This window comes from Phymastichus coffea, unplaced genomic scaffold, assembly GCF_024137745.1.
Source record: "Phymastichus coffea isolate CEN01 unplaced genomic scaffold, Cenicafe_Pcof_1.1 PCOF00020, whole genome shotgun sequence".
Classification (NCBI taxonomy): domain Eukaryota; kingdom Metazoa; phylum Arthropoda; class Insecta; order Hymenoptera; family Eulophidae; genus Phymastichus; species Phymastichus coffea.
Window position 1 is genome coordinate 2,228,857 of NW_026706831.1, and position 21,227 is coordinate 2,250,083.

The following is a 21,227-nucleotide window of genomic DNA, read 5'->3' on the forward strand; positions in this document are numbered from 1 at the left end:
GAGAGCCACGACCTTGAGACTGCAGAACACTTGGGACGCGAGAAGACTTTCGCCCGCATCGCCCAGTCCTATTATTGGCCGGGAATGTACGCGGACGTTAAGGGATACGTCCAAAAGTGCCAGGTCTGCCAACAGTGCAAGGTTGAGCAGCGACTGCCGCGCGGGCTCATGCAGGATCGAACATAGTCCATGCCTTGGCAAGTGGTCGCGGGCAACATCGCCGGACCCTTTCCGAAGAGCCCTCGAGGACATGAATACGTTCTGGTATTCATTGATGTATTCACACGATGGGTCGAGTGTACACCCATACGTAGTGCCAATGGCAAGACGATCGTGAAGGAACTCCAGGAGCGGGTAATCCTGCGCTTCGGTACGCCGAAGATCTTCTTGTCCGACAATGGCACCGAGTTCTGCAACCAGCTGGTAGACGGATACCTGAGAGACCAGGGGATAAAACGGACCTTCACCCCAACCTACACCCCGCAGGCTAACCCTACGGATAGGGTTAACCGTACCTTGAAAACGATGATAACCTCGTACCTGTGAGGGAATCATAGAGAATGGGACCGAGCGCTGCCCGAACTCATGTTCGCGTTGAACACGGCCGTTCATAGTTCCACGGGGACCAGCCCTGCCATGCTCAACTACGGCAGGCAACCGGAAGCCTCAAACACTCTTCGGAGACGAACGGATGAGCTTGTCGCTCGAGAGGAGAGTTTGCTTCGAATCTGGCAATGGAACGAGCATATGCAGAATAACCGTTCCGCTATTCAGCAAGTTCACGAGAGCGCTTCGGATGAGTCCCTGAGACAGGCAAGGTACTACAACGCCAAGCGCAGGCCCCACAGGTTTAAAGAAGGGGACTGGGTGTGGAGGAAGAATCGCGTGCTGTCCTGCGCGGCGCAGGGCATTTCCGCGAAGTTAGTACCCAAGTTCATAGGTCCCTTTATCGTCACGAGGGTACTCGGTGCCAACTCGTATCGCCTTGCCAATCAACAGGAAGAGGTCACGGAGTTAATACACGCCAAAGACCTCAAACCCTATTATGGGCAAGATGACGATCTACCGGAAGATGGGACCCGACGACGAAATGACGACGAGACCTCTACCACCGAGGGAACCGAGGCGATGAGCGTCCCGCCTAATACGAGCGACATGACGATTTGCGGAAACGGGCGCGCCGACATTGCGGACAACACACTCCGAAATAACGATGCGACAACTCCGAGCTCACATCGTCATCACACCCGTTTTAATCTCCCCAACCAAGTCCCACTAAACACCTCTTCTACTAACGCGGTCAAGCGCCCGCGAGGGAGACCTCGCAAGAATGCACTAACCACACACACTACACAACATCGACAGACTACACGAGCCCCCCTCCCACCGTCGGGAAAAGGAAGAGGGTCAGACCATCGAGAACGCCAACCGTGGATGCATGAGGCCCAGCGAACGAAGGACCTGGGAGACCGATGCCAAGGACCCCACCTTCGACCCCGGCGACGAAGGCCCTGAGCAGCCGAACAGGCGCCCACCTTCGATATCTGAGGAAAATATTCGGGATACTGATGTGTAGAATTTTTGCAGGATGCAGATCACGCTTAACAATTCGAGCAAGCGGCGGCCGCCCTCATCGGTCTAGATTTGGGCCCAGCCGTGGAAGGAGTGGTGCATGCCGCTCTGCACCTCCTAAGTACCCGAAAGGAGGAGGAGGAGAAAGCACGGGTGCGAACTCACGAGAGCTCGTCATCCGTGATTATTGAAGAGCTCCCCGCGGAGGAGACCACCACGCGCGCGTCGACGACACCCGGCATCGCGCGTGGCGATACCACGCCACTGCCTGGACCCCCAGCGGATGCCATCCCGCTGAAGGCCCCACCAACCTCCGTTGGCACCCATACGGAGGGGGGTTTCGCCGACGCGACCTGGCGCCCCAGGTTCACCAGCCAGACACACCCGTCTGGCAGACGAACCTGGGAGGAGATAGTAGAGGGGTTGAGGGAGGTCGAGCAAGGCTGGGCGACCCTGAACGCTCTCCAACGAGCCGTGTACGCCGAGTATGACGCGTACACGGCTGCGGGACACCGCCCCGATAACATGGACCACTGGGGTAAGGTGGTGTCCCGCCGACGCCAGTTCGCGTTGGCGCTCAAAGAGGTCCAGCGCCGTCACCGCCAGGCCCTCGAGGGCCCGGCCAGTGACACATCCATGGGCCTCTCCCAGCCTCCGATCGTCGGAGCCAGATCAGCGGCTCCGGAGGCCAGGTCGGAGGCCACGCCGCACCAGGGCTCGCGAACGTGCGGGGTAAAACTGGTGGTGAATGTGGACAGCAGCCATGGGGGTCAAGCAACAGGGCCTATCCATATTAATATGGTAGTAGGGCCCACGGGTGAGGATCCCACGGTCGAAAGACAGCTCTGGTCCCCCCCAAACCGGAGGGACAGGTTGCCACTGACCCCCAGAGAGCGAGGCCTCCCACGGGGCACCCTATCCCGCGCTCAGTGGGAGGGATGCAACGTTTGCCACTACCCCGGGGTGACCCGCACGGACCACTGCCCCCGCGTGCGACGACACGCCCACCTGGTCCAAGAGAGGCTAGGATGGGAGGCACGCGGGCGTCCTCCGTTAGATGACGAAGGCCAGGAGGAACCACCAAGACCAGCCAGGTAATCATTCCCTGCCCCCGTGGGTAGGGCCACACATACACCACATTCACCAAATAAAGATTATTCTAAACACCACATGGACTGTGACCCTTTATTGTCCGTTCTCCTCTTCACCTCGGAAGGGACAGCGCTAATATGGTTATCGTCGAGGACCCCGTAGGTCCAGACTGGAAGGGGGCTGTGATGGTAAACGTCAAATTAGCGCTAATAATCTAACCTAATTGCTACCTGCGGGGGCAGCACCTACCGGGGAGACGAGAAATGTAACGAAGGAATTCGGCACGCGAGCAGACGGAACACGCGCGATTGAAAAGGAACCAGTGAGGGACTAACCATCATCACGCTCGCCCGTATATACGACTCTAGTTACCGCTACGTGAACCAGCAGATCGAACTCTACAACCGAAGTGTCCAAACTAGAGCCGAACACCAGCGACCACTGCCACCGAGTTCTGACCTGAGCCAGCTGAAGGCCATTGTACCTGCGACGTGGAAGAGTGTGTGTGTGAGGTTTCGCCATCGAGGGTGAAACCACGTGCGCGCGAATTCGCGATCCGCGACACAAAAGAACAGACAGGTTTTCCCGTAGTGTAGATTGTTCAGTTTTGTCTTTGTGCGTCTGTTGAATAAAGGTAAGCTGGCCAGCTTAATCTCGCGATCGCGATTGCATGCGTAATAGTTAATTTTCCGCGTTCGAAGTGTGCATGTAATAGCTCTACGGACAAAGAGCAGCGAGTGTCCCGACACTGCATGTTGTTGTCGAGCGAGCGCCGATGTAAAAGAACTAGTTAGGTCATCACCGAGCGCATTTAATGCACCAGCATGGGTCGTTCCAAAAAGAGGCCTAACAAAACACGGACAAAAAAAATGGAGATTAGTGATTGATTATAGAAAATTAAATGCTAAAACAATACGAGATCCCTATATACTACCAAATATAACTCAAATTTTCGATAGCATTGGAAAAAAACAGATATTACACCACCTTGGACATTGTTTCAGGATTTCACCACATACGAACGAAGGAATCAGACATCCATAAAACTGCATTTAGTATATCAGGCCTAGGACATTTTGAATTCAAAGTACTACCATTCAGATTAATAAACTTACCAAGAGTATTTTAAAGGGTACATAAAAGCACTCGGAGATTTACTAGAACAAGGATTTTGTTATGTCTATATTGATAAAATTATAATTGTCTCAAATACAATGGAAAAACACAACGAAATATTTACTAAAGTAGCGCAAGTACTGTGACAGAGAGGCTTAAACTCAGATACAAGTAAATGTAATTTTTTCAGAAAGAAGTGAAATTCCTAGGACATATAATAAGCGAGGAAGGTATCAAAACAGATCCAAAAAAAATAGAAGCAGTTAGCAAATTTTCAATTCCAAAAACAGTCAAAAACATTAGAGAATTTTTAGGACTAACAAACTATTACAGACGTTTTATAGAAAATTTTTCTGAAATTTCCAAACCTCTGATACAATTGTTTCAAAAGGAATATCATTTGCATGGAATAAAGAAAGAGAAGAATCATTTTAAAACCTAAAATCATGTCTACACTCATTCCCAATCATCCAATATCCAGATATAAAAAAGCCATTGATACTAACAACCGATGCATCCAATTTTACGCTGGGATGTGTACTTTCTCAAAGCGAAATAGGTGAAGACAAACTAATTGCATTCGCTTCAAGAGTATTAAAACCAGCAGAGAAACGATATCACACATATAAAAAGGAAGCACTAACTATCATATTCGTAGTCAAAACTTTCAGAAATTACATTTATGAAAATAAATTTACAATTGTTAGCGATCACAAACCACTACTACCGTTAAGGATCAGCAGATAATAATGCACGGGTACAAAAGTGGAGATTGAAATTACTAGATTATGCTTACAACATTATATACAAATCAAGGAAATTCAATAGCAAAGCAGATGCACTTTCACGAAATCCGGTTGAAAAAGATATAATAAATGTTTTAACAAGAGCCCAAAAAGCGAATGTAATGGAAAAAGGAATAAATACAGAAGATCCAAATGATATTATAAAAACAAAACAAATTAAGAAAGTGAAGAACGAACATGAAAATAATAGCGAACAAAACTTAACACATAACAATAATAATAATTTCAATACATATAAAATTATACTTACAAAAATGCCTGTAGAATCTCGAAAAGACAACATCGCAATGTTTGTTAATAAGTTACATAACCCACCTAAGCACTTAATTTATAACAAGAAAATAATAATAATAATTAATGAAAATTTAAAACCAAACGAAATAGAAGTTCTAAAACTAAATTCAAAGGAGTTGTTCATACAATACATTGATACGGGACAATCACCCTTAATAATAGAAAACGTCAAACAAATACTCGAAATCCTCAAGGAACTCATGATAAAAAGAAAAATCAAAAAGTTCAGCATTTCTAAAGACTTATTAATACGAAATTTTGACTGGCAAGTATTATAAAAATACTTATATGATACCTTCAAAGATATCGAAATTAATATTACACTACTACTGTGGGCAAAAAGTAAGGTGAATTTGTTTGTAAAATGAAAAATCTTTATTTATTCTTCTACATCAATGTCATCCCCTTCGAAGTAATCCCCTCCCGATAAAATACACTTATGCCAACGTTTTTCCAATCCTCGAAACATGCCAAATAGTCCCTTTCCGGTATAGCCATCAGCGCCTTCTTCGATTCAGCTCTTATCTCCTCAATCGACTCGAAACGCGTTCCCCGGAGTGGTCTCTTGAGTTTTGGGAATAGCCAGAAGTCACACGGAGCCAAATCAGGCAAATACGGTGGTTGCGGAACGATATGCGTCGAATTTTTGGCGAATTTTTTGCAAGAAATTGAGCGTTTTCGGTACCAAACGAGATTTGACTTTTCGTAGGCCCAAATGGTCTTTCAAAATTGTTTTCACAGATCCTTCTGATATTCCGATCATATCAGTAAGGTCTCTAACAGTCAACCGACGATTTTCGAGCACTAATTCCTTCACTTTATTGACGTGTTGGTCATCTGTTGACGTCGATGGTCGTCCGGAGCGCTCCAAGTCATCAACACGTTCTCGACCCTCTTTGAAGTCTTTGTACCACTTATAAACATTTTTCTGCGACATGGTAGAATCACCAAAGGCCTTCCGCAACATCCTCAACGTTTCCGCAGCCGAAATTTCATTCCGCAAACAAAATTTGATGGCACTTCTTTGCTCAATTAAATCAGACATTGTAAAAATCGAAACATGCACTCTTGGTCGTTTGGTAAACACAAGCGTAAATATATTACTGATGATGACATTGACATGAAATTTGTCCCAGATGTCATTCGCAGTCCTACCAACTCAAGAAAAAAAGAACTAGCCCGAAATGTTAAGCCCGGGAAGTTTAAATTGAAAATTCACCTTACTTTTTGCCCATAGTAGTATGTTTAAACTACATAGACTATGTAAAAGAAAATGATCGTGATAATAATAATAATTTTATTCCAGATAAGTATACATTAATAGCTTACTTCGCACATCTTAAAATACAACCTCGTTACATCAACTGCCCTACTTTCGTATATGAATTTCCGCGAGCTAATATTAATATTATTCTTTGGTCCGCAATACTTCATTTAAACTGTCTTCATCCTTTTCTTTTCTAACTTTCTTCTCCCCTCCAATTTCCTTAGTTCCCTGCCTTGCGTGTAGACTATTCGTCTCTCAATTCCAACCTCCTATCCTCTCACACTTAATTCTTATTCTCAAATTTCTTGTTTCTTTCTATTATCTTCTCGAAATCCCTTGCATATTGGCTCAAGCACTTTTCCCAATTTTCTTATTAATTCTTCTCCCCTGCTCTCCCCTCTCCAGTCGTCCACAGCTTTTACTTATTCTTTTCTTATAATCTTTCTCGCCGCCTCGCATATCCAGATGTCTTGTAGGTCCTCTTTCTCGTTTACGCATACTCTGCATATTTGATTGATGTAACCTTTGTTCCCTTCCTTCCCTATGCTCCCACACGTTATTCTTGCCCATTGCTCTTTCAGATGGCCCTCACTTCCATATTCTCTCCAGTAATTCTTCCTCCCTAATGATTTTTTTCATTTTTTGTAGTACTTTCAATATTTCGATTCGGCTATCTTGTTCCATCTTACTTATATGTCTTGTTCTACCCTTATTTTTAAGGTTCTTTCTGTGATTTTCATAAGTTTTTCTTTCTCTAACCCTCTTTCCATGAATATTTTTACTCATCATTTCCTGTATTCTTAGCTGATTCCAACCATTTCCTTCCCTATCTTGTATGGTTGTTATTCATATCTTTCTCATTTCCTCCTTTAAACATATTTTCGGAAGTCTTTTGTCATCCATTTCAGCGATCTTTCCTATGTAATTTGTCACCCTCTTTATCGTTTCAAAATATAAGCCTTCTACCCCTGCCTCCATTTTCCATGCGTAATCTGGTGTATTCATGTTGATACCTAGTGCCATCTTGACTACCTTTGCTTGAATTGTTTCCATATTTTCTTGCGGTGTCCAGCCCTATAACTTCGATTCATATAGACATCCCGCTCTCCCCATTGAATTAACTATTAGCAGTCTTCTTTCCAGTGTATTAAGTCTTGCTCTCTTCATTAAACCCCATGTGCTATTCACCGACCTCTGCGCTTTTTGCTTTATTTTCTTTATATGTGCTCCGTATCCACCCTTCATAGTAAACCAAAATCCTAAATACTTGTATTCCTTTATTACTTCCATTTTTTTTCCTTTGTAACTCCATTTTGCATCTCTCTTTAACCTTCCTTCCCGTCTTATCATTATTATATTTGTCTTGTTTACGTTTAGCTCCATTCCATTTCTCTCATTAAATCCTTGCATGCTATTGAGCATTTCTTGTAATCCCTCCTTGGTACCAATAATCGTACTATGTCGTCGGTAAACTTTAATCCATAAACTTTTTGGTTTCCAATTACTGTTCTCCCTTCCTTTCGATCAGTCCACATTTTATCTAAGTCATTTAAATAGATATTAAACAGAGTCGGACTTAACGAGCAGCCTTGCTTAACCTCTTTCATGGTTTTGAACTCCTTTGAAATCCTTTTGTCCATTATCACTTCGCATGTTGATTCTCTGTATATCTCGTTTAATATCCTTAACATTTTTCCAGATACCCCTTCCTTTTCCAGTTTCCTCATCAGAATTTTTCTGTCCACCGAATCGAAGGCTCTCTTGAAGTCAATGAATGCAAATGTATGTTTTCTCAATCTCTCTTGATTTTATTCTCTATTATGCTGTTTAAGGTGAAAATATGATCCCTCGTTCTTCTTTCCATCTTGAATCCTGCCTCACTCTCTCCTAGTATGCCTTCCTCTTCTATCTAGAATTTAAGTCTGTCATTTAAAATTCCTGCAAAAATCTTGTAACCCACATCTAACAGTGATACCCTCTTTAATTCTCCGCTTTATTTTCCTCGCCAGCTTTGTAAATTGGAAAAATGCGGGCTTTTTTCCATTCCTCAGGTATGGTCCCGGTAACCTATATCACGTTCAATGTTTCTGTTAATTCTGTCAGCTAACCTTCCGTCATATTTTTATAGAACTCTCCGAGAATTCCATCCTTTCCCGCGGCTTTATCTTTTCTAATGCCCTTTATAACCCTCTCTACCTCTTCTCTAATTATCACTTTATTCATAACGCTCTGGTCGCACCAGGGCCTCTTTTCATCTTCCTCTCTTCTTTCTTCTTTTCCTTCCGTGTCCGCTTCTAGCTCCTCTTCAAGGTCCCTGCGTTCTAATCTTTCTTCTTCCACTAGACTAAAATGCTTCAACCATTCCTCCTCAGAGATCCTGGAGCTCTTCTTACTTTTTCTTTTTCTAAAGCTTTTCAATGTTTCCCGAAAATATGTTCCTTTCCTACTTTCTTCGAGCCTTGCCCACTTTTCTTCCGCTAATTCCTTTTTCTTCTTGTTTTCCAGCTCTCTTAGCATTCTCCTTCCCTCATTATATTTTTCTCTGTCCTTATCTTCTTTTAACAGTAGGTATTTGTTAATTTTTTTCAGACTCGTCTGCTCATTTCCTTGTATTCCATGTCCTTCCATTCTCTTTTCTCTACAGTTTCTCTCGTCTTATTCTTTATCACTCTTGGTAGTCCTAGTTTTTCTGCTATATCCAGTAAACTCTATTTATCCTTTTCCGTTTTCCTTCTTTATTTTCATGTTCCAATCCTTCTATCTCTTCTTCAATTCTTCGCTGTACTCCGTTTTCTTTCCTTCTTCCCATACTATCCTCGTTGCTACTCTGTTCATTATCTTCTTCATCCACCTCCTCCTCTGCTTCAGAGTTTCCCTCTGTTCCTGCGTTAATCTCAAATGAAATGGATAGGTGGTCCGATACTAGGCTTCCCTCTATTTTCATCCTTTCCACTATATCTCCTGTTGCATCTTGCCTTGCAACGATATAGTCGAGAGTAGCGTTGCATCATATGTTGTCTCTCCTTTCCAGTCGCTTTCAGTGTTCCCATTTCTTATTAACCCCCTAGCTCCTCACAAAGTTCTAACATTCTCTCTCCTTCTTTGTGTCTTATTTTATCCTGTGATCTTCTTCTCCTGCCGTTGCTTTCTTCTTCCTTCCCCTCCCCCACTCTTGCGTTGAAGTCCCCAATTATCAGTAGGCCGTTTGCTTTATCTTCTCTTTAGTACTTATTTAGTACGTTCCTCTAGTACTTATTCCAGCTCTCTTCTCATTTTATTGAATCCTTCGTTGATATACACTGCTACTAAGTCACATATTCTTTCATCCGAGATTCTTATTCCTTCAGCAATCACTCGAAATTTCAATTTCTTCATTTTAACCCCTGCAGCTATCCATTTCTTAATTTCAATTAGAACTCCTCCGCTTGCTCTCCCTCTTCCTTTAGATTTTACTACCGCTTTTCCTTCCCATTTATGCTCCTCTCCAATATTTTTCATGAAACTTTGCATTTTTTTCTCTTCTAGCTATGTCTCTTGTAATATTATGATGTCATATTCCTTGATAATGCTCCATTCTTTCCATATGTTTTTTGATCCAGCACTATTCCAGTCAATTCCTGTAATCTTCTTTTACTTCCCTCCTTTGTTCCCTCTGTTACTTTTGCTACCCTCTTTTTTCCACTCTCATCATACCCCCTCTCTTTCTCTCCATAAATACCGGGTCCCCTCCACTATTATTTTTTAGTAGCCAGCTACTGCATTTCTTCCTCTTATCCTTTCCTCCTTCTCAACTGTGCCTATCCACTCCTGAATTACTCATTCCCTTGCTGTAAGGTCGTTTTCTATCCTAATGGTCATTCTCTTCACCTTGTATCTATTTTTAATTATATCTAACTTGTCTTGTAGCATGTACAATGTCAGAACCATCCCTTCTCTAGTGGTTTCTGATCTGTAAATCTTGATTGGAATTTTTAAGAGCGTCTCCAATTCTTTATATCTAGCTTACGCTTCCTTGCCCCTCCAGCTCATCATTCCTCTCACTAATATGTTATTTTTCTTCGCTACTCTTTTCCTCCTTTCATATTCTTGTTCCGTCTCCGACATCCTATACTATTTGATCTTGAAACTTTCCGTCTTCTGTTCCTCCCATGTTGGTGCTACCACTCTTCTTTCGGGTTGATCATTCTTTATCCTACTTTCTTCTGATTGCAGTCTACGTATTCCCTCCTCGGAATCCCTCTATGTATTGTAACGGTCCTGTCTGATTGGTCTCCTATTTTCCTCTGCAAAACGGCAACCCGTCACACACGAGACAATTAGAGAAAAGCGGTAATTGAGCGTAGGCGCTTTTCACACGTATATGCAAATGTGTTAGGGCAACTCTGCAAAAACATTACCATATAAGGAGCGTGACGTCACGACCGTGGGAAAATTTATTGTTTACAACAGAAAAACGTCAATTATAAAGTTTTTTAAACGAACAAAAGTATTTCTTAGTTAAATTTGATGCGCTGATTCTGAATTTCATGTTGATATAACTCTCAAATCGATATTTGTTAGTCAAATCTAATCTACAAGTTAACATTGTTAGTTATTTAGCAATAAACAATGATATTGTTATTTCGAGCATACGATTACAATCTCGACGTATTGAAACAGAAAAGCAAGAATTTGACACTTTGATAACTAATTACTCATTAAGTTATCAATAAATAAATAATTTATAATTTTTTTAAACAATTAAAATAACACGGTTAGATAGCAAATCGATTATACGTATCTGTAAAATTGATGATTATGATTGTTACTAATTTGCTGATTTTTAAACGGCTAAAAAAGAAATTTGCAAATCTGTTTTTTAATTATTATTCAAAATTAGAGAGCAACATTAATCATCTTTTATATGGATAACAATCTTCTAACCACAAGCGATTTTTCCATGTAAAAATTTTCCATAATTTTATTGTAAAAATGGCGTAATTTGATTATTAAATTGTATAGCTTATAACTTTAAGAGGCGATTTTTCCTAGAGATGCAATTTATGTTAAAAAATTCATCTTTTCCAGTTTAATTTTTTAAATCGCATAATTGTAATTTCGATCGAGCCATTTTGCGATAAAACGTGTACAAAATTTGCGTCAAAGACAAAAATAGCGTTGTAGGGGCTACCAAGCGTAGAAAGGAGCCCATTTCGCATGTATAAATTCGCTCGTCGCTGCGGCAAAAGGACTCACTTTCCTACCTTGCTTAGCAGCGCGAGCACTGTGTAGAAATAAAGCTTCAGCTATTTCCTGAGACGAATTTCTTTTCAGTGGTTAGCCTGTTGAACTCCTTTCCTACTGATCTCTAAGAGCTCAACTCATGAGACTATCTCTCTCATGAGAAAAAAGCAGCCTTAGAGATCTTCCCTCCTGAAACATATCTATTGTTGAGAAGTCAAATTGAGTAGTAATTGCGGCGCTGTCGGGCCTCTCCCCGATAGATGCGATTGCTATTAATTGCACTTCGAAGCAGCTCATCGAGTTGGCAAGCCTCGTGGTTTGCCACTCGAAAGATTTTCCTTTGATTATTTAGATTGCGCGCGTGTCAACTTCTTGCTTTTCTCGGAGACGTTATTGCGAATTTAATGTAAAGAGTCCGAACTAGTATTTTAATAACGCGAGATACATTCAAACGTTACAGTATATTCCCTTTCATTATATACTTTCTTTGCACCTGCATCTTCATCATCTTCATTCCTTCTACTTGGTTCCTCACTTTCTGTTGACTCCTCTCTTCCACATTGGTTTCTCTGTCCCTCTCTTTTCAGTTTGTCGATGCTCTCTTGTAAATTATTTATTTTAGAATCTTTCTTGATTAGTTCCCCCAAAATTTCTTCAAATCTAATTTCCCAAATTCTTTCAATAATTCTCACTTCCTCTCCATGCTTTTTTTCATTACTTTCTATCATCCCCTCTAGCAATCTTATTTTTCTTTCCATTTCATTTTTGAATTTTTCCATGTCATCACTTACTTCCTTTTTTCTTCTTTCTCTTGTAATCCTCTCCTCTTTACCCGTCTCACTCGTTCCGTCTTTTTTCCATAACCTCTCCTCGTCCCAGCATTTAACTGTAGTTCCTCCATCCATAAAGGTTTCTTCCTTATTTGCATCGCAGCAATTGACGGGTTCTCTCTCTTTCTTCTCACTCTTATCCGCGTTCGGTATCTCCATCAATTTCTCCTCTTCCTTATCGACCTCTTCTCTCCTTTGTGTTCTTTCTTCTCCTTTGTTCTCTCCCCCTCTATGCTTCCTTCTTTAACTTGCTTTTCTTTGTCTTTCCCCCTTGACTCCTCCCCCTCACTTTTTTGTTTTGACATAAATTTCTTTATTCCTGTTTCTTGATGCAAACCTTCGTTTGATTGTCCTCTTTTCGATGGCCTTCTTCTTCTTCTCTTCGAATCCGTCTCATGACACATTCTTCTTTCTTCTCTCCTACTTTTGCTGTGAATTTCTCCTTCGCACCTAATCTCACTGACGCCTCTTTTTTTCTTCCTGTTGCTTTCCTCTAACCATTTTTCTTTGGCGCACTTTCACTTTCTTCTCTTCATTCATATAATAATTTCCTTTTCTGCTGCTTTTCACTCAAAACCTTGATTTATTTCCATCTGAACTTTGATTTATTCGTGTGCTGCATTACAATGCACTTTCTAGCGTTCCAGCGTCCAACCGAAAGTCGACTCTGTGATATTAATATATTTCATCCTAGTGATATACGCACGAAAATGCCAAGTGAAATAACGCGTCATCATGGCGTTTAATCCTCGTGCGTACAAGAGGTACCATGATCGCGATAATATAATCAATCTACATCACACATCTGCATTAGGTGGTCATTCAAGCATAAATAGAACATTAAACCGCATTAAAGATAAATATTCCTGGAAAAACATGAAAATGGATATTGGAAATCGAATAAAAAATTGTGAGGATTGCCAAAGAAATAAATTAAAAATAGTAAAACCTAGACAACCCAAGATTATCACAGATATACCTATCAGGACATTTGACAAAATAGCTATAGACATAGTGGGTTCATTGAACATAACAAAAAATAATAATAAGTACATATTAACAATTCAAGATCAATTTTCAAAATACCTCGTCGTAAGCTCAGTATCTGACCAGACAGCCGAATCAGTAGCTGACGCATTCATAAAAAAATATATATGTACATTTAGCTTTCCAAAAATAGTCTTAACAGATAGAGGTACAAACTTACAAGCAAATTACTAAAAGCAATTGTAAAATGATTAAAATTTTCAAAAATTAAAACAACAGCATTTTCACCCCCATCAAATGGTTCATTAGAAAAAGCCCATCATCCATTATGTGAATACCTAAGAAATTTCACTTCAAAGAAAATAGAATAGGATAATCTATTAGAATTAGCACAATTCTATTATAACACTAGTGTACACAGTGCACATAAATTCACGCCACATGAGCTAGTTTTTGCTTACTCTCCGAGATTACCCTCAAGTGAACCTATTAAAGTATATGAACAATTACCTACATTCAATAACTATATTGCTAACTTAATAAAAACCATGAAAGAAATTTCTGACATAGCACATGATAATATTATATTCGCAAAAGAAAAATCAAAAACATATTACGATCAATTTATCAATCCGCAAAATTTCAAAATAGGCGATTTAGTTATGTTAATAAAAGATCAAAAACCAGGAAAATTAGAAAAAAATCAAACTTTAGGACCATATGAAGTCCTAGACGTAACAAATAAAAATAATATTACAATAAACAAACAAGGAAAACCATAAACAGTCCAGGCGAACAAACTATTTATTCATAAAAAGAAAAATTAACACATTTTTTTTTGTTTTACGAAGATAAACATCATCACCATCATAATTTTAACCATTTCACTTCTCAAACTAAGCAATGCAATCATTGGCTATGATTGTGGAACCACCACACCAAATATCACAACAATTTCACTTCTTGTCTCTGGAGAATGCGATTTTCACAACACTCAAGTGAACGGTTCAGCAGTAACCATAGAATTAATTCAAATAGCGAATTTTCGAAAAGTACAAATTACTCAATTTAAAATTGAAATTCACCGCACGATTTTCGATTGTGGATACTTCGGTTATCTCATTCCAGTACCAAATGCAGAATCACAATACATTGAAGACATAAGTCATGAACATTGTAAAAATATTCACGACACAGGTATAATCAGTTACGATAATTACGATAACACACACATCATAGCCAATCTAAACATAAGCACCACAACGACTAAAGATAAGGCGTAGACTTCGCAGGCCGCGGTCAAGGACGATTCTGGTCAGGCATAACCTACACTGATAATTTCAGCTCCTAAAGCAACGTATTGGTTCAAGGTACAATAAAAATTACACTCATACAAAATAAAGCTAAAGTAAGTCTAAGCATCGATAAAATTAGACTAAGTTCGGGCGTTGTTTGAGACGAAAAAAATTGTATGGATATGGAAAATGGCCATAACTTTTGGGAAACTTTACCAAAAGGAGAATGCTTCACAAATACATACAATATCCTATTTAAAGGTATGCCAACTAAGTATTCCAGCAGTGATAATCATGAAATAGTTTACGCGATACACTCTAACGAGGTAACATTCGCATTTTTAATAAAAAACACAGTAGTACAGTGTAACCGGGAATTCATTAGAACCGAACATCTAGAATTACTTATTGTGGAGATACAAAGCAACCTAAATAAATATTTCTATAACAATGATATTACTAGAAAGGAAAACGAAGTAAATCGTAATCTATTTACACATATAAACTCCAAATTTGTGTTTGTTGAAAGACATTTAAAAAGCCAATCAAATAATTTATACATTAACTTAATAACAGATATGACGGCAGGCCATAATTTAGTTTTTTTTTAATCTTAATTAATGAATGAAAATCGGGAGTAGGTTTCGACTCGTGGAAGAGAGTGGACGTGTCTTGTCTGTGAGTGCGAGGTTTGGTGAGAAAGTTAAAGAGGAAAAGTGTTTGAGGAGAGAGATAGAGGTGCAAAGAGGGTGGAGGCGGAAGAGAAACAGAGTAGAGAGAGAGGCTTGGAGAAAAGCAGGAAAAAACAGAGAGAAATGAATAAAGAAAAAAGAAAAGTTGAGGTTAAGAGAGAAAATCAGGAAGCGGGAAAGGCAGGTAGAGAGGAGGGGCGGTAAGAAGTAAAGGTGGAGACAGAAAAGGTAAGACAGGGAATAAAGGTAGGATCACGAGCAGAATTAGAGAGACGAATTAAGGCGTACGGGTTAGTCATGGAAAGATTTGTGACAACAGAAAAATTAAGAGATAAGGGTGGAAGGATGGATAAGAAAGGCCCAGAGGAGAAAAAGAAGAAAAGAGTAAAGGTGGTAAGGGGGAGAGAGAGAGCGGAGAGGGGCTGAGGGAGAATATTAGAGGAGAAATGAGAGAGGCAAAAAGATACAAGGGTGAAAGTGAGGGGAGCTAGATGGAAAGGAAGGGGGGAGAGGAATTGGATAACACGATAAGAGAAGCGGAAAAAAGTAGTGGTGCACAAGATATAATGGAAAAGATACGGGCAGATATAAGAGAATTAAGAGAGACATGGGAGGAAGAAAGGAGAGAATGGACAGAAATGTTTAAAAAAATAATGGAAAGAATGGAGGCAGAGGGGAAAAGAAAAGACGAAAGATGGGAGAAAGAAATCGGGAAAGTTAGGAGAGAACAAGAGAGAGAGAGAGAAGAAAGAAAAAACGAGACGAAAAAAGAAAGGGAAAAAGACCTTAGAGAAAAGTAACTGCAGGAAAAATGGGGAGAGAGGATGAACTAGTTGGAAGAAGCGTGCGTGAAACTAAAAGAAAGTATAGAATGAGGAAACGAGAAGGAAAAAACGGAACAGAAGTAGACAATAAGGAAGAAATAGAGTATATTAGATGGATAGAGAAAGTAGGATAAACAATATAATAGTGACAGACTTAGAGGGTGGGTTAAGATGGGAAAAGAAGGGAGAGGCAGAGGACTGGTTAAAGGAGGAACTAGAAATCGAAAGGGGAGATAGTGAATCTGAGAAGAATATGAGGGATAGCGGGAAGGGTCGATCGGAGAGAAACAGGAACAAAGATGTGACAAATTAGATGCGCTTCATAGAAACAAAAAGATGGAATTATGAAGAGGAAAAAGAAGCTAATACAGAAAAAAAAGATCTATATAGATCAGGACTGGACGTGGTAGCAGAGGAAAATAACAGGAAGTAAGAAGGAAAGCGAGAGAAATAAAAAGTAAAGGTAAAGAGGTAAAAATGTAGCATAACGGGGTGAGGTCAGAGGAAGAAGAATGGTGGTGGAGCGAGAAAGAGGGAAAAACGGTAGGAAAAAGGGCGGAAGGGTTTCGAAAACAATAGGGAAAAAGAGAGAGAGAGAGGAGGCAAGGGAGAGAGAGGGAAGAAAGGCATAAAGATACTATTCTGGAACGTGGCGGGGGATCGGAGCAGGGAGGAATAGGGCTGGGAATATGTTAGGGAATTCGATATAAAAGGGCTAACGGAGACTTGGGTGAAGAGCCAAGAGGTAAAAACTGGTGTGGAGAAGCAACTGAAAGGGTATAGAGTGGAGAGAATATAGAGTGGAGAGCCTCAAGAAGAGAAGGAAGAAGAGGGAGAGAAGTAAGAAGAGGAATAATGGCGGTAAGAGAGAGGAAAGGAATGAGTAAGGTTGAATGGAAGAAAGAAAGGACAAGTGAGGTAATAGCAGGAGAATTAAAGATCGCAGAGAGGAAATACATGACAGCAACGGTGTATAAGCAACATGAGAAAGAGGAACTGTGAATACCTAAGAGAAGAGATAGAGAAAAACAGAGGAAAAACAATAATTATAAGGAGACTTCAACGCAAGAACAGGAAATGAAGGGAGAAAATGGAAGACAGAAGAAAACCTACAAAAAATAAAGGCCAAGAATAAAACGTTAAAATCTGAGGGAGAAGAAATGATAAAATGGCTACGAGAAATGGGTTTAGTGATAACGAATGAGAGAAAAGAAGGAGATGAAGAGGGAGAAATAACATATACGAGGTGTGATCAAAAAGTAATATTATAGCTAATCAAGTCATTGACTCCATACCTATCGATGAAAATAATACCATGAACTTCTTTATCTCAGTATAATATTTTTCTAAATTTGCAATTCGTAAATGTACCGACGTCAAATGCAGATGGAAATCATCCATAGGACGGTAATATATGCATAGTGTGATGGGTCAAGCCATTTTTGAAATGCCGAATTTCAATATAAACCTTTGACATTCGATATGGTTTTAAAAGTTGATCAATCTCGTTCTTTATATCCATTAATCTTACATCTACCTCGTGGTAGATCATGATTTGCCGAACGTTAGATAATCTCGGTTAGCAGATATTATCTGTCACGAGAAGCAGAGAGAGTCAATTGCTGACCAAGTGATAGGCCTGAACATGTAAAAACTATTCAAGTTATTGACCCTATACCTCTCGTTGAAAATAATACTATGTACTAGTTTATTTTAGAGATTTTTTTTAATTGGCAATTCATTAATTTACCGTCGTCGAATGTAGATAGAATCGAGTTTTCTCAGTTTCCAGGAAATTTCCCTAGGGATTTGGGAACTCGACTTTGTTTACGGAACATTATAGCATTCCGACTATTGGAAAATAATTAAAGACTTTTTCAACGAGTTAACAACTTTCAATATAATGTAAATACGTTGTACCACCTTAATATGGAATACCACTATGTGCATTCAGCGCCTTTTTTCGGACTTACTGATGGATGGTATTCATAGTGTTTCCTGCAGTGTGAAACTCACAGATGATGAGATAATACAACGGTTAATAATAGATTTGCTTCGAGTGTCAATATCCTTGAACGTATTTTGCATACTTACCATCTCAGCAGATAACACCATAAAATGCATTTAGCGACTGCAACGACTATGATTCTGTTTCTTATAGCATTCTGACTAGTGGAAAATAATTAGAGATTTTTTTTAGTGAGTTAGTAACTTTCAAGTTAATGTAAATACGTACCTCCTTAGTACGTAATACGATGTATGCATTCAGGTACTCCTTTGATATGAGATTGTCATTAATTATTCACAACAGTTAATAATAGCATTAATGATACATTATAATATGAAGCAAAAAATTGTTCTTAATTCAAGAAATAATCATCAAGTTGATTTGGTTTACGATTTTGTTTGTTTTTGTTGATTGGAATAATATGCATACTAAAATTTAAAGTCGTCTAGTGCTATCATAAATATATAGGATATATATATATATTAAGCGTTATAAGCTCGCTAAAAAATTTATTTTGATATATTTTGGGTTCTGGTGGTCTAATATAGCTTAGTTTACACAAGTATATGTTTCGTATAAAAATCGTTAAAAGCATGTACTGACACATACACACACACACACGCGCGAATTGTAAACTATACTAAGATTACTAAAATAATATTAAATAATATTAAATATTGTTAATACGTAATATACTGTCTTGATTCCCTTATAGATTTCTTAAATGATAAAATTTGTAATAATGGAAAAAAGGGTACAGAATTTTGAATTTTAACTCAGAACATACGAGGTGTGTTCAAAAAGTAAGGTGACTTTGTATTTTTAAGAAAAAATATTTATTTATTCATCAATTTTTATTTTATCTCCTTCAAAGTAATAATCCCCTCGGATATAATGCACTTGTGCCAACGCTTTTTCTAATCCTCAAAGCATTTCAAAAAATCATTTTTTGTGATCTTATTTAGTTCATCCTTCGATGCCGTCTTTATCTCCTCAATCGTGGCAAAACGCCGTCCTTTCATGGTCCTCTTCAGTTTTGGGAACAAGAAGAAGTCACAGGGGGCCAGATCTGGGGAATACGGTGCCTGTGCCATCGTTACTGTGTTGGTTTTAGCCAAAAATTCGCGCACAAGCAACGATATGTGAGCAGGGGCGTTATCATGGTGCAAAAGCCAATTTTTATTTTTCTACAAATTCGGACGTTTCTGGCGGATTACTTCGCGCAAATTGCGCATAACTTGCAGGTAATATTCCTTATTTACTGTTCTACCCTGTGGCAAGAACTCATGATGCACCACGCCCCTGCAGTCAAAGAAAACTGTAAGCAAAACCTTTACATTTGATCGAACTTGGCGTGCTTTTTTTGGTCTTGGTGATCCAGAATGCCTCCACTGGGACGATTGAGTCTTAGTCTCGACGTCATAACCGTATACCCATGTTTCGTCACCTGAAATAACCCTGTTGAGTAAATCTGAATCATCGTTGACGTCATTCAGTAGCTCTTGGGCGATGCTCATGCGACGTTTCTTTTGGTCGAAATTGAGCAATTTCGGACAAACTTCGCTGACACACGTCTCATGTCTAAAACACTCGTCAAAATTGATTGGCACGAACCAAATAAGATACCAATATAATCAGCAATTTCTCTAATGGTAATTCGACGATTTCCCAACACTATTTTCTTCACTTCTTCAACATTCTCATCAGTTGTTGATGTGCTGGGGCGTCCAGAACGAGGTTCGTCGTCGGTGTCTTCTCGGCCTTCTTGGAAGAGTTTATACCACTTGTAAATATTTTTTTGGCTTAAAGTAGACTAACCGTATGCCACTTTCAGCATTTCAAGTGTTTTGGAACATTTGATTCCATTTTTCACACAAAATTTAATGCAAACTCTTTAATCCATGTTTTTAGACAGCAGCAAATCGTGGAGCACACAAAACACTTCTAACCTTGATGCCTCTCACAAACAAACCAAACATACTACAAAGCTGAAATTTGGAACGTATGTTCTAGACGAGTGTACCGACATAAACAAATAAAAAAGTCGAAGATCGAACGGACGTAGCCCGCTAAATTTCAAAATTCACCTTACTTTTTGATCATACCTCGTATAGGAGCGAGAGGAATGTAAACGATAGATTATGTAGTGGGTAACGAGGAAGGTGATGAGGCAATAAAAAGGGTTTAAATAAAAGAGAGGTTAAAGTCGGATCACTTTCCAGTAGAAGTGGAATTGGGAGACAAAATAGCAGAAGAAAGAAAAGAAGAGGAAGAACGAATGATAGACGATTAGAGCGAAGAAGGTATGAAAGTATCAGAGATTGATAGACGCACTAGAGGGAACAGAAAAATGGAAACAGATAAGAAATAGAGTCAGGAACGCAGTCGTAAAAAAGAAGATAAGGAAAAAAAAGGATCGAAAAAAAGCTGGTGCACAGAAGGCTGTACGATGAAAAGGGCTAGGGTGATGGCAGAGTTAAATAAGGTAAGAAGAGGGGAAGGAGACAGAGGCAAATACCTACAAGCAAATAGAGAATACAGAGAGGAAATAAGAAAAGCGAAAGAAGCTGAGGGGAAAAGAGTGGCAGAAGAAATAAGAAAAGATAAGACAAGAAGAAAATTCTGAGCTAAAGTGAATTTCAATAGGAAGAAAAGAATTAGATTAGATGTAAACATAGGAAAAGAAGAATGGTTAAAGCACTTCAAGGAACAACTGGGAGAGAAAGAAAAGGAAGAAAGCAAAGGAGAAGAAATGGAAGACAGCGAAGGAGAGGAAGGTGAAGAAATCAAAGTAAAAGAAGCAAAAGAGGTTATAAGAAAAATGAAAAAGAAAAAGGCGACAAGAGAAGATGGTATAGCAAATGATGCGTGGAAGGAAGGCACGGAAGGCTTGTTAAAAGATATGACAAAATGCTTCAATGGAATATGGAACGGAGAAATATACCCGGAAGAATGGAGGAAGGGTATAGTAGTACCAATGTATAAGAAAGGGAGGAAAGAAGAAGTAAAAAACTACAGAGGAATAACGCTGATGGACACGGGATATAAAATATATGCGGAAATACTGAGGAATAAGCTGGAAATAGAAGTAGATGCAAAAAAAAACGCTAAGCGATACGCAGATGGGATTCAGAAAGAAAAGAGGAACAATAGGCGCAATATATATATTAAAAACAATAATAGTGAAGGAAATAAGAAGAAAAGGAGGAAAACTGTATGTA